Below are 13,685 nucleotides of genomic sequence, written 5' to 3' on the forward strand. Positions count from 1 at the left end.
CAGTTGCTTGCTTGTCACCTGTTATTTAGATATGGGGAAAGACTGTCTTCTAGAGTGGAGAAGCCTTTCCATTATTAGTGGCCAATAAAACTAGTACAGGTGCTGCTCCTGCTGCTAAGTCGCTCCAGTCGTGTCCAACTCTGTGCGACCCCATAGACGGCAGCCCACCAGGCTCCACCATCCCTGGGATTCTCCAGGCAAGAACACTGAAGTGGGTTGCCATTTCCTTCTCCAATGCATGAAGGTGAAAAGTAAAGTGATGTCGCTCAGTCGTGTCCGACTCTTAGGGACCCCATGGACTGCAGCCCACCAGGCTCCTCTGTCAGTGGGATTTTCCAGGCAAGAGTACTGGAGTGGGGTGCCATTGCCGTCTCCAAAAAACAGTATTGAGAAACGACAAAAAGAATATTCAGCAGACAGTATAGGGCCTTTGAAACAGAGATAATTGTAATAATCAGGCAGACAGAAAGAAAACTTCCAAAATCTTTTCTTAATAAATCTGAATTTCGTCAATATCTCTTTTACTTTTTATACGTCTAGTTTCATTTACTATTAACAGATCCAGACTTATTTATCTGAATAATAATTAGCAGTGCCAGTGGGTGCCTGACAGGTAAAATAAACATACGATTTAAATCCAGTATCAGAAAAAGGGAGTTGGGGTGCTTATGGTAAATTGGAGCATGTGTAGCCAACCGAAAGTCATTCATTTTTAATTCATTTTGAAGCAGTTTGCTGGAAAAGAAGCACATTTAATTAGACTTCTCCAGGCTACACATTTTGATGGTTCTGGCAAATCTTTCTGTTAGGCTCAGCCACACAGAGCCTCTTTATTTCCCTTCTTCCTCTGTCCTTTACTTCCTCATCCCCCACCTCCACACTCCCATCCATCTTCTCTTTTGAAAACTTTCCTTCCTGAAGATGTCCTGCATGCTCATCTCCTGGTGACATTCAGGCATTTTAGGGGAAAATGCCCCACCCGTGGGGCGGGGGCAGGGGGCTGGCAGCCCTGACAGTAACTAGGTAAACACAGGCGTTTAATTGAGGGAGGAGTATTCCAGGGTCGACTGTCGTCACTCACCTAACTTACATTCTCAAGTCGGGCTTCATATAAGTAACAGAAGAGATGTTTTGATTTGTTTCCTGGATGTATATATGTACTAATATATAGAGTCCAAATTACAAAGTAGATGAGAAAGGATATCAATTACTTCAAACACCAGTAATTAAAGTTTTTATCACATATATTTCTTTTTCTAATTTTGACAATGTTGATATTTACACATTTTGTCCAGTTTTCTAGGAAAAAATCCAAATATTTTAGCAGTCTGTAATTAAAATTTTTCCTTTTAATATTCATTATTGTTCCTATAAATTGCTATACAAATATATATTGTGCCTATAAATATTGTCATGTATAAATATATATTGCTATAATTATAATCACACCATTTTTGTTTACTTTAACTTTATTCCTTTTATTGAGCTTTTATTTTATATTGGATTATAGTTGATTAGCCGTGTTGTGTTATTTTCAGGTATAAAACAAAATGTTTCTGTTATATACATACGTGTATCTATCCTTTTTCAAATTCTTTTCCCCTTTAGGTTATTACGGAGTATTGAAAGGAGTTCCTGTGTCGTACACTAGGTCCTTATTAGCCATCTATTTTAAAGATAGCATGTGTACCTGCGATCCCATACTCCCGAGCTGTCCTCTCTACTACCGTCCCCTCCAGTAACCCTAAGCTCATTTTCTAAGTTTGTGTGTCTGTTTCTGTTCTGTAAATACGTTTATTGCATATTTTTAGATTCTGCATATAGGAGATATCATATGATGTTTTTCTTTCTCTGACTTACTTCACTTATTATAATCTCCAGATCTCTTCATGTTGCTGCAAGTAGCGTTCTTTCATTCTTTTTAATGGCTGAGTGATATTTCATTGTATATATGTACCTCATATTCTTTATCCATTCATCTGTTGATGGACAGATGTTTAGGTTTGCCTCCATGTCTTGGCTATTGCAAATAGTGTTGCAATGAACCTTGGGATGCACGTATCATTTCAAACCATGTTTTTCTCCAGAAATATGCCTAGAAATGGAGTTGTTAGATTATATGGTAGTTCTATTTTTAGTTTCTTAAGGAACCACCATCCTATTTTCCATAGTGGCTGTACTAATTTATATTCCCAACAACAGTATAGGAGGGTTCCCTTCTCTCTACACCCTCTTCAGCTATTATTGCTTGTAGATTTTTTAATGGTGGGCATTCTTACTGATGTGAAGTGATATCACTGAGTTTTGCTTTACATTTCTCTAATAATTAGCAATGTTGAGCATCTTTTCATATGCCTCACGACCATCTGTACATCTTCTTTGGAGAAATGTCTATTTAGCTCTTCTGTCTACTTTATTAAAGAATATTTTTAATGCAGTTAAGTGGACAGATATACAGTTTGAGTTTTGACAAATGTTTTTCTCTTTATAACCCACCAACTAATCAATATATAAAACATTTCCATCATCTCAGACAATTCCTTTGTTCATATTTTCAATCAATTCTCTTTTCAGCCCCCAATTCAACCATTGTCAGGATTTCTAACATGATAAAGTTAGCTTGATCTTAACTTTCAAATAAGTCATCCATACAGGATATATATTTTTGTTGTCTGGCTTCTTTTACTCAGCATGATGTTCTGAGATTTATTCATGCTGCAAGTATCAAGTAGGTTGTTCTTTTTCAATTGCTGATGATCATTGCATTCTGTGAATATATCAAAACTTACTTATCCATCTGTTCTTGGCTATTTGGATCACTTTTAGTCATGTGGCTCTTATGAACAATGTTGTTATGCAACATACTGTAGAGGTCTTTTGTGTACCCAAATTTTAATATTTCTTGTAAAAATGCTTGGAATGGACTTATTTGGCAAATGCAAATTGTTTTAAAAATGGGACTGTGCTATTTTACAGTGTCTCTTATGGTATATTAGATATCCAGTTGTTCCACATCCTTGCCAACATATTATAAACCTTGTCAGTTTTATAATGTTAGTTCTTTGGTGAGTGTGAAATGGTACTGAATTTTGGGTTTAATTTACATTCTCCTGATCACTGGTAATATTGAGTACTTTTTCCTTGATTTTATCAATCAGTCCTATATCATCTTTTGTAATGTAGCAGCACAAGTATTTTATCCATGTTTTAGATTTGCCCTATTATAATAATTATTATTCTGTTGTGGGAAATTATTATATGTCCTAGAGAGAGTTTGTCTAATACACACTTTGCTTATATGTTCTTAATTCAGTGTTTGAATGCTGTTTTTGATAAGCAGAAGTTTTCACTTTATGTGACTGCTGGTTTTCCGAAGGTGCATCTTCTTTTAAATTAATCTGTTTTTTGGCTGCTCTGGTCTTCACTGCTGTGTGGGGCTTTGTCGAGTCGCCGTGAGCAGGGGTTACCCTCTGGCTGCAGTGCTCAGGCCTCTCGTAGGATCGTAGGATCTCTTGTTGTGGCTTGCAGGCTCTTCGGCACAGGCTCAGAAGTTGTGGCACATGGGGTTAGCTGCCCCATGGCACGTGGAGTCTTCCCAGACCAGGTATCGAACCCGTGTCCCCTGCATTGGCAGGTGGATTCTTATCCACTCTACCACTAGGGAAGTCCATGTATGTGTATCTTGAATAAGAACCTGTTGCCTATATCAAGGTCATGAAGGTATTCTCACATGATTCCCTTTAGAAAGTTATATATATCACCTCCTGTTTTTAGGTCTAGAAATGTGCATGAATAAATTTTTGTTTGATATGACATATAGTTTGAGGCTTATTTCTCTTTCCTCATAACTATTTAAATATTTTAGCAAAATTTCTTCAAAAGACTATTATTCCCAATGAATAGTTTTAGCATGTTTGTAGAGAATTAGCCATATGATTCTTTCTGATCTGTCTCTAGTGTCCTAATTATTGATTTGTTTATCATTACATTGATACCAAGTGCATTAACTGCTTTACAGAAAACCTTGTAAGGAAGTCACATAAGTCTTCTAAACTTGTTCTTTTCTGAGATAGTTTTGCATACTCTTGATCCTTTTCATGTCATAATAATAGTTTCAAATTAACTGTATTGCTACAGTAAAAAAGAGTGCTGTTTGAAAATTGTAAGGAAGATAAAAGACATTTATGGAACTGTATTTATCAATACGACCAATTTACATCATCTGTTTACAAGATTAATTGTTTGTCTGTACCTCCATCAATATGCAAAACACTATAGATGTTATACATGTGACCAACACTTGACACCAAACATGAAAAGATAATGTGAAACAGAAATTCATATTTAATTACAGGCATAACAATTCATATGCATTGATAATAAGCAACAGTGCGGCTGCTTTACAGTAGTCAAGCATATCCACTAATGAATGAATCACTGTAAAATTTTAAGGCATACAGTACTGCAGTTATATTCATAAAACCATTTTGGAAGCATTGTTTACATAAAAAAAACACCTGTGAAAACAGGCAGGTGCACTGTTTCTTCAATTAAGAAAGAGGGAGAAAAAAAAAAAAGAAAGAGGGAGGAAGGGAGAATGAAGTGGAGGGAAAAGGTGGGGAAAGGGAGAAAAGTGGAAAGGGTCAGTTTACTCGTAATTTTTTGAAAACAAAGTTACAAAACAGAACGAAAACTAACACATTATTAATTGTATTTTAAATATCACTTACCTTATGCCTATAAAAGTATAAACTAGTGTCCACATATATTTTATGCAACCATGATTTACCTTTTTTCTTATTTGTTGGATATTTCTAACCTATATAGTACATCTATGAGTTTTTTATGAGTTCTTTTTCAAACTGTTGCAATGCTCCAAAAATTTTCCAGTATATTTATTTAAAAATATTAGTATATAAGTGAACCTATGCAGTCCAAGTTGTCCAAGGGTCAGCTGCACTTACTTTTTTTATAATGGACTTGTGTTTTGCCACATGTTAAATTTAACGATTAGTTTTAATGTTTGTGTATTAGATATCCTTGAATTGTCTATGTACACACACACTGTCTGCATGTAAATACAGACCACCTCTTTCTTTTCAACATTTGTGCCATAGATTCCTTTTACTTTTGTATTTTTAGACTGTAAGGAACTTTGCATGTCAGCAGCATGTGGAGTATAAGTATGGAAGAGGACATCCTTCCTTTTTTATTGATCTTAAGGAAATGCTTCCAGTAATTCACCATGAAGAATGATGTAAGTCATTATATATTTCTTGTTTGTTTGTTTTATAGATGCCCTTTATTGAGAGAATTCTGTTTCTACTCACTGAGACACTTTATTATGAACAGGTATTGGTTTAGCTAACTGATTTTTCTACATTTAGGAAATACTTCATGTTTCTTCAATGATAAAAGATTTTCTTGTGATAACACTTGATCAGGATATATTATGAACTTTGAATATTGCTGTATTTTACTTATTTGCAAATTTTATAATATCTTTATGAATATTGGTCCTTAATTTTTCTTACCTTGAATTTTCTTTTGGGGGGGTCTTTGTACCATTCTGGCTACTTAAAGTGAAATGAAAGTACTTATTATTACTTTTCTTTTTCTGGAAATATTTTTTTTTTAAGGATTTTTTTTTTTTTTTTTTTAATGTGGACCATTTTTTAGAAGTCTTTATTGAATTTGCTACAATATTACTTCTGTTTTATGTTTTGGTTTCTGGCCAAGAGGCATGTGGGGTCTTAGCTTCCCGACCAGGGATCAAACTTACATCCTCTGCATTGAAAGGTGAAATCTTAACCACTGGACCACCAGGGAAGTCCCTGGAAATATTTTTTTAAGCCTGACAATATTTCCCTCTTTAGTACTTGAGAAAATCTACCAGTAAAACCATATACTTGGAGTAACTTTTGGGGGAAGACTTTAACTTTTACAGCTCCAATTTCCTTTGCAGATAGAGGGATTTTATTTTGTTGCTTTTTATTTTGGTCTGTGCTGGGTCTTCCTCGCTGCGTGTGTGCTTTCCCTAGTTGCAGAATGCGGTAGCCACTCTCTAGATGTGGTGCTTGGGAATCTCACTGGGCAGCCTCTCTTGTGGCTGAGCGTGGGCCCAGGGCCTTCGGGCTTCAGGAGCTGCAAGGGGGCAGGCTCCGGATTGCAGGCTTTGGCGTTGGGCCTCAATAATTGTGGCACTTGGGCTTAAATTGCCCTGCAACAGCAATTTAATTGTCCTGTGGAATCTTCTTGGACCAGGGATCAAGCCAGCATCCCCTGCATTGCAAGAAGGATTCTTAACCACAGGACCACCAGGAAAGCCCCAGTGAGCTATTTTTCCGGAATCTTTCCATTTAATCTATGTGTTCACATTTATTGATATTACACATTAAGCTGTTTTTAATGTTCTCTTACTGTCCTTTTCATGCGCCTTGGATCTAATGATGTTCTAAATGGTGGTGGTTTGTATTTTCTCTTATTTTTCTCTGTTGGTCGTGCTAAGATTTTATTAATTTTATGAAAATATCAAACAACTACTCTAAGTTTAGTAAATGTTTCTATTGCTGTTGAGTTATCTATTTTATTAGTTCCTACTCTTTTGTCTATATTTGAGGACTTGAAAGTATATGATTAAATTAATTTGATTTTTTTTCTTTTCTAGCAGATATTTTCATTCTTAAAATTTTCTCTAGGTAATGCTTTTGCTACATCCCATAAATATTTAACATTTTCATTTTCATCCAGTTTGAAATATTTTCTAGCTTCCTTGCCATTCATACTTTAATATGAGTTATTTATTTATTAGAAGTGCACCGATTCAATTCCAAAAAATGAATATTCTATTTATATTTGCTATTGATTTTTAGTTTAACTACTTGTTGTCAAAGAAAATGCTTCATATGATTTCAGTTATTTATTGGGCTTATTTGAGGTTGTATTTTGGAAAATGTTTCACATACCTAAAATAATATATGTTCTGCATTTGTTAGGTGCAGTGATCTACAAATGTCAAATTAATTCGGTTGAAAAGGTCCTATTCATTCAATCAAACACTGAGAATGGGGGGAGCGTGTCAAAATCTCTCGCTATAATGTGGGTTTGTCTCTTTCTCCCGCTAGTAATTTATTTTTTCTTATATAATTTGAAGTTCTGTTATTGGTGCATAGACATATGATATTACAATTTCTTCTTAAAGGATTACCTATTTTGCTATTAAAACTGACCTCTTTGTCTCTGGTAATAGCTTTTATCTTGAAGAATATACTGCTCTTATGTTAATGAGGCCAGCTTTGGTTTTCTTTTGATTAGCTCTTGCATGCTATAGCATTATTTGACCATCCTTATGCTTTCACACTGCCTTTAATTATATATTGAAAGTTCTCTTCTTAAAAACAGCAGACGGTTGAGTCCTAATTTTTTCAGTAGTTGGTTCAACTATCACTTCCTTTCTGCTTTTCTGAATATCCCCAGAAAGATTAGTTTGCTCAGTTTGGGATATGCCTCTTTTATTGTTTTGAAACACTGAATTTTAATTATTTATTTTATTTCTCTTCCCTTTAGAATGTTATATCCTTAAAACTGTAGAGTACATCCCTAACTTTTTTGTATTACTAATATTTAGCATAATATTGAAAATTACAGTTTCTCCAGTATTATATGTTGAATAAATAAGTGGTGTTCCATGTAGATCATGGTATTATGAGATATATGACTAAGGAGAAAGGGAGAATGCCTTCTAATCCTTACGATATTAAGTCAGTATACTCTTGTCATCCTATGAGCACACTTTAAGCCCCATTTACTATTCAATTAAGAGAAAAACACCTATCACATAGTGTAAGAATACTGTCTAAGAACTGCTTAAAAATCTTTATCCCATAGCTTATTGACATTGAGCTCAGTATGAAATTAATGTTATTAATTGAATAGAATTTGATTATTTAATTTGATCTGGAGGGATTTATTTTACCCAACTTGTGCATTATAAAGATTATAAGCAAATGAGATGTCTTAAGCATAACCAATACCTGAAGCAAAAGTTAGCAGAATACAGGATGATATAGATGGATTCAGCAAAGCTTAGCAACCTGGAGTCTAGTCAGTGATAAACTAAACAGCCTCCCATGCTAAATAACATCTCCAAAACATTCAGTAACAATGTGCACAAATAGTTTGCCAACAGTTGTGCTCATAAATGAACAACAACAAAATACATGCTGTGTTTCTATGGCTTATGATTTTGAAGTAGGAGACATGATATTTGAAATTGATCAGTGAAATACTGGTTATGTTGAAGTATTTCCAAACATTTGAGGATTTCTAACATGCAACAGTCCTGGGGGTTTATTGGAAGGACTGATGCTGAGGCTGAAACTCCAACACTTTGGGCACCTCATGCGAAGAGTTGACTCATTGGAAAAGACCCTGAAGTTGGGAGGGATTGGGGGCAGGAGGAGAAGGGGACGACAGAGGATGAGATGGCTGGATGGCATCACCGACTCGATGGGCATAAGTTTGAGTAAACTTCAGTTGGTTGTAGACAGGGAGGCCTGGCGTGCTGCAATTCATGGGGTCGCAAAGAGTCAGACACGACTGAGTGATTGAACTGAACTGAACTGAACATGCAACAGAGATTATATTTCTTCTGAATTGTTACCAATTGAAAAAACATGAACGCATAAATGGCAATTAAATAAGGTAACATTCTGAGTCAGTCTTAGAATGAAATTTATATCATCTAGAACAGTCAATAATGGGCTGAATTTCTGTCAATAGGGAGAGACCAGTGATAACGCTAATTCACTTACCCACAGTCCTACAAGGGTTTTTTTTTTTTTAAACCCATGGGACTAGTTCTTAGGAAATGACCTCCAGTGTATACATAAGGGTGTTACTGATTGAAGTGGTAGGGATGGAGGAGCCACAAGACTTGGCCTCTCTCTGTCCCTTATAGCCAGAAGGAAGTTAAGGAAGCCTTAGGTGTCTATTTTACACTTAAAAAATATATATACTTTTCCATTGGAGCATAGTTAGTTAATAATGTTGTGTTAGTTGCAGATGTACCTAGCCAAGTGATTCAGTTATACGTAACTTGTGTCTATTCTTTTTAAAATTCTTTCCCCATTTAGGCTGTTACAGAGTATTTGAACAGGGTTCCCTGTGCTGCTCAGCAGGTCCTTCGGCCATCCGTTTTAAATACAGCAGTGTGTATATGTCAAGCCCACACTCCCCATCACTCCCTTCCCTCCAGCCTTCCCGCCCTGGTAACCATAATGCTGTTCTCTAAGCCTGTGAATCTGTTTCTGCTTTGTAAATAAGTTCATTTGCATCACATTTTGAAGATTCTGCATATAAGAGCTAGCACAGGATATTTGGCTTTATCTTTCTGTCTTATGTAATTTAGTATGGTAATCTCCAGGTCCATCCATATTACTGTAAATGGCATGATTTCATTCTTTTTAACTGTTGAGTAGTATGTTAATGTGTACATGGACCACGTCTTATTTATCCATTCATCTGCTGGTAGACACTTGGGTTTGCTTCTACGTCTCGGGTATCGTAAACGGCACTGCAGTGAACACTAGGGTGCAGATAGCCTTCCAAACCATGTTTTCATCAGAAATATGACTAAGAGTATGCTTGCTGGTCATACGGTCACTCTATTTCTTGTTTCTTAAGGAACCTACATACTGTTCTCCATAGTGGCTGTACAAATTTACGTTCCCACCAACAGTGGAGAAGGGTTCCCTTTTCTCTACACCCTCTCCAGCATCTATTGTTTGTAGACTTTTTGATGGTGGTCATTCTGACTGCTGTGAGGTGATACTTCATTGTAGATTTGATTTGCATTTCTCTATTAGCACGTTGAGCATCTTTGCATGTGCCTCTTGGCACATCTGTATGTCTTCTTAATTTGAAATGTGAACTCTTTAAGTCATCTGACCTCTTTTTCAAATAGTTCAATGTGTATTCAAAAGACTTCACTTTTTTAAGGAACATGTAAATTTCTCCTCCAAAATACGAAATTGCTCTCATAAAAATTCACAAAAATTGAGTAACTCATTTAAAAAATACCACAGAATGAAGTCTTTGCAGCACTCACTCCTATCCACATATTTTCTATCTGACTACAATTGTATTGGCTAAAATCATCACTAAGATCATGGCATCCAGTCCCATCACTTCATGGGAAATAGATGGGAAAACAGTGGAAACAGTGACAGACTTTATTTTTGGGGCTCCAAAATCACTGCAGATGGTGACTGCAGCCATGAAACTAAAAGATGCTTGCTCCTTGGAAGAAAAGTTATGACCAACATAAATAGCATATTAAAAAGCAGAGACATTACTTTGTCATCAAAGGTCCATCTAGTCAAGGCTATGGTTTTTCCAGTGGTCATGTATGGATGTGTGAGTTGGACTATAAAGAAAGCTGAGAGCTGAAGAATTGATGCTTTGAACTGTGGTGTTGGAGAAGACTCTGGAGAGTCCCTTGGACTGCAAGGAGATCCAACCAGTCCATCCTAAAGGAGATCAGTCCTGAATATTCATTGGAAGGACTGATGCTGAAGCTGAAACTCCAATACTTTGGCCACCTGATGCGAAGAGCTGACTCATTGGAAAAGACCCTGATGCTGGGAGGGATTGGGGGCAGGAGGAGAAGGGGACGACAGAGGATGAGATGGCTAGATGGCATCAGCGACTCAATGGACATGAGTTTGGGTGGACTCCGGGTGTTGGTGATGGACAGGGAGGCCTGGCGTGCTGCAGTCCTTGGGGTTGCGAAGAGTCAGACATGACTGAGCAACTGAACTGAACTGAACAATTGAATGACTTGAGCATCTACATGCACATTAAAATCTTCAGGAACATGCTCTTCGTGATACCTAAATTCTTGAAGTGGCAACAGTCTTTTTTAACTTCTTAGATTAGAACAAAAACCAGGAGGTAATGGTTGTAACTGCCATTCTTTGTAGCTATGTTTCACCTTCAAGTTGTAAATTTTAAGAATGCGAGTTTAGAATCAGTGTCATTGAGAAAAATGCTGCATGTTTTGGACTGTAAATCATTTCAGCATGTTTAAAGTCAACATGACCTTAGTATGAGATGCTAAAACTTGAAGTGTTACAAGCTTTTAGTTATTATAAAATGCTTCACAATAGGTTCAAGAGAATATTTACTAAAACAAAATAAAACAAAAAAGGGCTATTGATATATGTCTAGCAGCAGACCTTGTTCTTTTCAACAGAACTTAACATTCTAAGAAGGCAGTTATATATTCTTTCAAATAAGAATTAACACTGAAATTGAAATATTAGTTTTCTGATTAACTAAAATACCTATACATATCACTTATCCCGATACCCTACAGATTATCAAAGAAATTGTTGTAATTCCCCTCCTTTCCAAAAGTTTACCATCAAACTCCATTGAAAAAAATAAAATAAGAAAATCGCATCACTGTCAGTGGCGATTTGAAGGTCATGATAGTCTCTGAAGGTCAATTTGCTGACCACAGTTCAGTGCTCTTGTTGTGTGCTGGGATAACCTGGGTGTTTTGCTGCAGCCTATTTCAATCAGGAGTTAACTTGTGAATAATCAAGAAATACTTCACAAACTTCTAAGTTCCACTTTCCTAATCCAAAGGTATGATAGGGTGCAGCCAACCATGGTGATTCAACTTGGAACAAGTTATTATCAGATAGAAAACATGATGGTTGGCTGAAAGGTGCTGGAACTTTTAAAGGCATCAGATGTTCTACCAAATACAATATGCACTTTTCTATTTGTCAGTTTTCTCAAAATAGATCATTCATGCTGTACGGTTGAGCCTCTCATGTCAAAGACATCTGAACAAACTAAGAAAATAAGAGAACAAATCTTTCCCAAATTTTACATCATTCCCATATAATTAGCCATGTATAAGATTTCTGCCTTCTTCCTTTTTTTTTTTCTCTCTCTCTATGGAAACTGTCTGCAGATATCTCTGACAGAATAAGGCAGTATTTAAGCTGCCTGCCTGGCCTCTCTGCCTCAGAAAATCCAGAGCTGAGTTATGAACAATGAATCTAATGCAGTCTGGCAGAGAAATGGGATCACAAAATTAAAGATTTGTTAAAAAAAAAAAAGAGAGATTAGATTAGGAGTTAACACAGTGTTGATGTTGGGTTCTTGTATTTGCATATTAAAAGAGGGTCTTTTTTTTTCTTTTTTGTTATTTCCTTAGAGAAGGCTGAGCTTTTTATGATCACTTACATTTATTAAAAAAAAAAAAAAACTCAGTTGGCTCATCGGTTCCCCCAAGTCCGTTTAGTTTATTCTTAGAGTTCAGATGGCATTTCTGCTATAAAACAGCCTCCCTGAATAAACGTGAAGAGTATTCTGGATATTAGCATGCAGATGAGAGCCTGGAGAATAACTCTGCTATGGTAATGCTTCCCAGGCTGTTTTCTAAAAGGCTATCTGTGAGGGCCTGAAACATCAGCCGCGGAGGTTGATTGCTAAGACTGTGAGGCTATAACGTTCTATGCAAATGTAGGTACTGAACTTTAAACGTCTTCAGTTTATCTAGCTCTTTGTATAGACTATTGAAAATAATCTGATGTTCAGAGAGCATTAAATGACACATAGATCAACTCAGAGATACCCTGAAGCAAGAAGAAATTAAACCTTGGCTACAAAATAGGCTACCAATTGCTGTTAGGTGGCTGGTATTATATATTATATACTTGAGGGAAATAATTGATAATTGACTACCAGCGAAGCTTTCTGAAGCATATTTTAAGGGAGAAGAGCAAATCTCATAACAAGGACAGTTCTTTCCGTTCATTAATGAGTTCAGAATTTTTTCCAGTGTCCAGGATTTTTTTTTTTTGCCAAGGTACTTTAAAATATATACTATGAGCATTTGAATAAATGAGAAGATATTTAAAATGAAGTCCCCTAACAAATCACCTGCTTTACTATGTAATTGAATTTACTCTGAATTTTAAAAGTCTATGTGCATTTTCTCCCATGACACCAATTCCTATTCACTTTAATTAATTATTTTTTCCGTTATTTCTGAAAGTGATTTTATGTAATCTCTACCAGCTCCTACCATTTTAGTTTCCAGTTTAGAGCACCGAGAGACAAAATATACATTCTCACTTGGCAATGATGACTGCCATTTAGTTCTAAACTAGATTTGCCCCTAAATTTCCATCATCATTAGAGGTGAAGAATAACAAAAGGCAGAAAGAGAGAGAAAGAAAAGCAGGAAAGAAAAATAAAGAGGAGAAAAAGAAGTAGCACTGGTGGTGCAGAAGGAGTCAGGGTTAAAGAAGAAAACTGGAAAAACGAATCTCCTTGTTGTGTTAATGTCACTCTTTCATCATTGTCATCGTGTTATTCCCCAAATAGCACTTTCTTATATTACTCCTCTGTCATATTTCAGTACACTTGATTTGCTGGTCCTAACCCATCTGTACACACCTTTACCACTATAATTCCATAATAATAATTTGCTGTAGTGAAGCAGCCTTTATGCTTTCTTCCTTACTTTCTTCTTCTCTACTTTAAAAGAAAAAGTTACCTCCTTCCTATAGGGTGAAATCAGAGATGTACCATGACTGAGGTAGGGAGTAACTCCAAGATGAGTAAGATCATCACTATTCTCAAAGTTTACAGATTTATAGAAA

The sequence above is a fragment of the Dama dama genome, chromosome 9, assembly GCF_033118175.1.
Source record: "Dama dama isolate Ldn47 chromosome 9, ASM3311817v1, whole genome shotgun sequence".
NCBI lineage: Eukaryota > Metazoa > Chordata > Mammalia > Artiodactyla > Cervidae > Dama > Dama dama.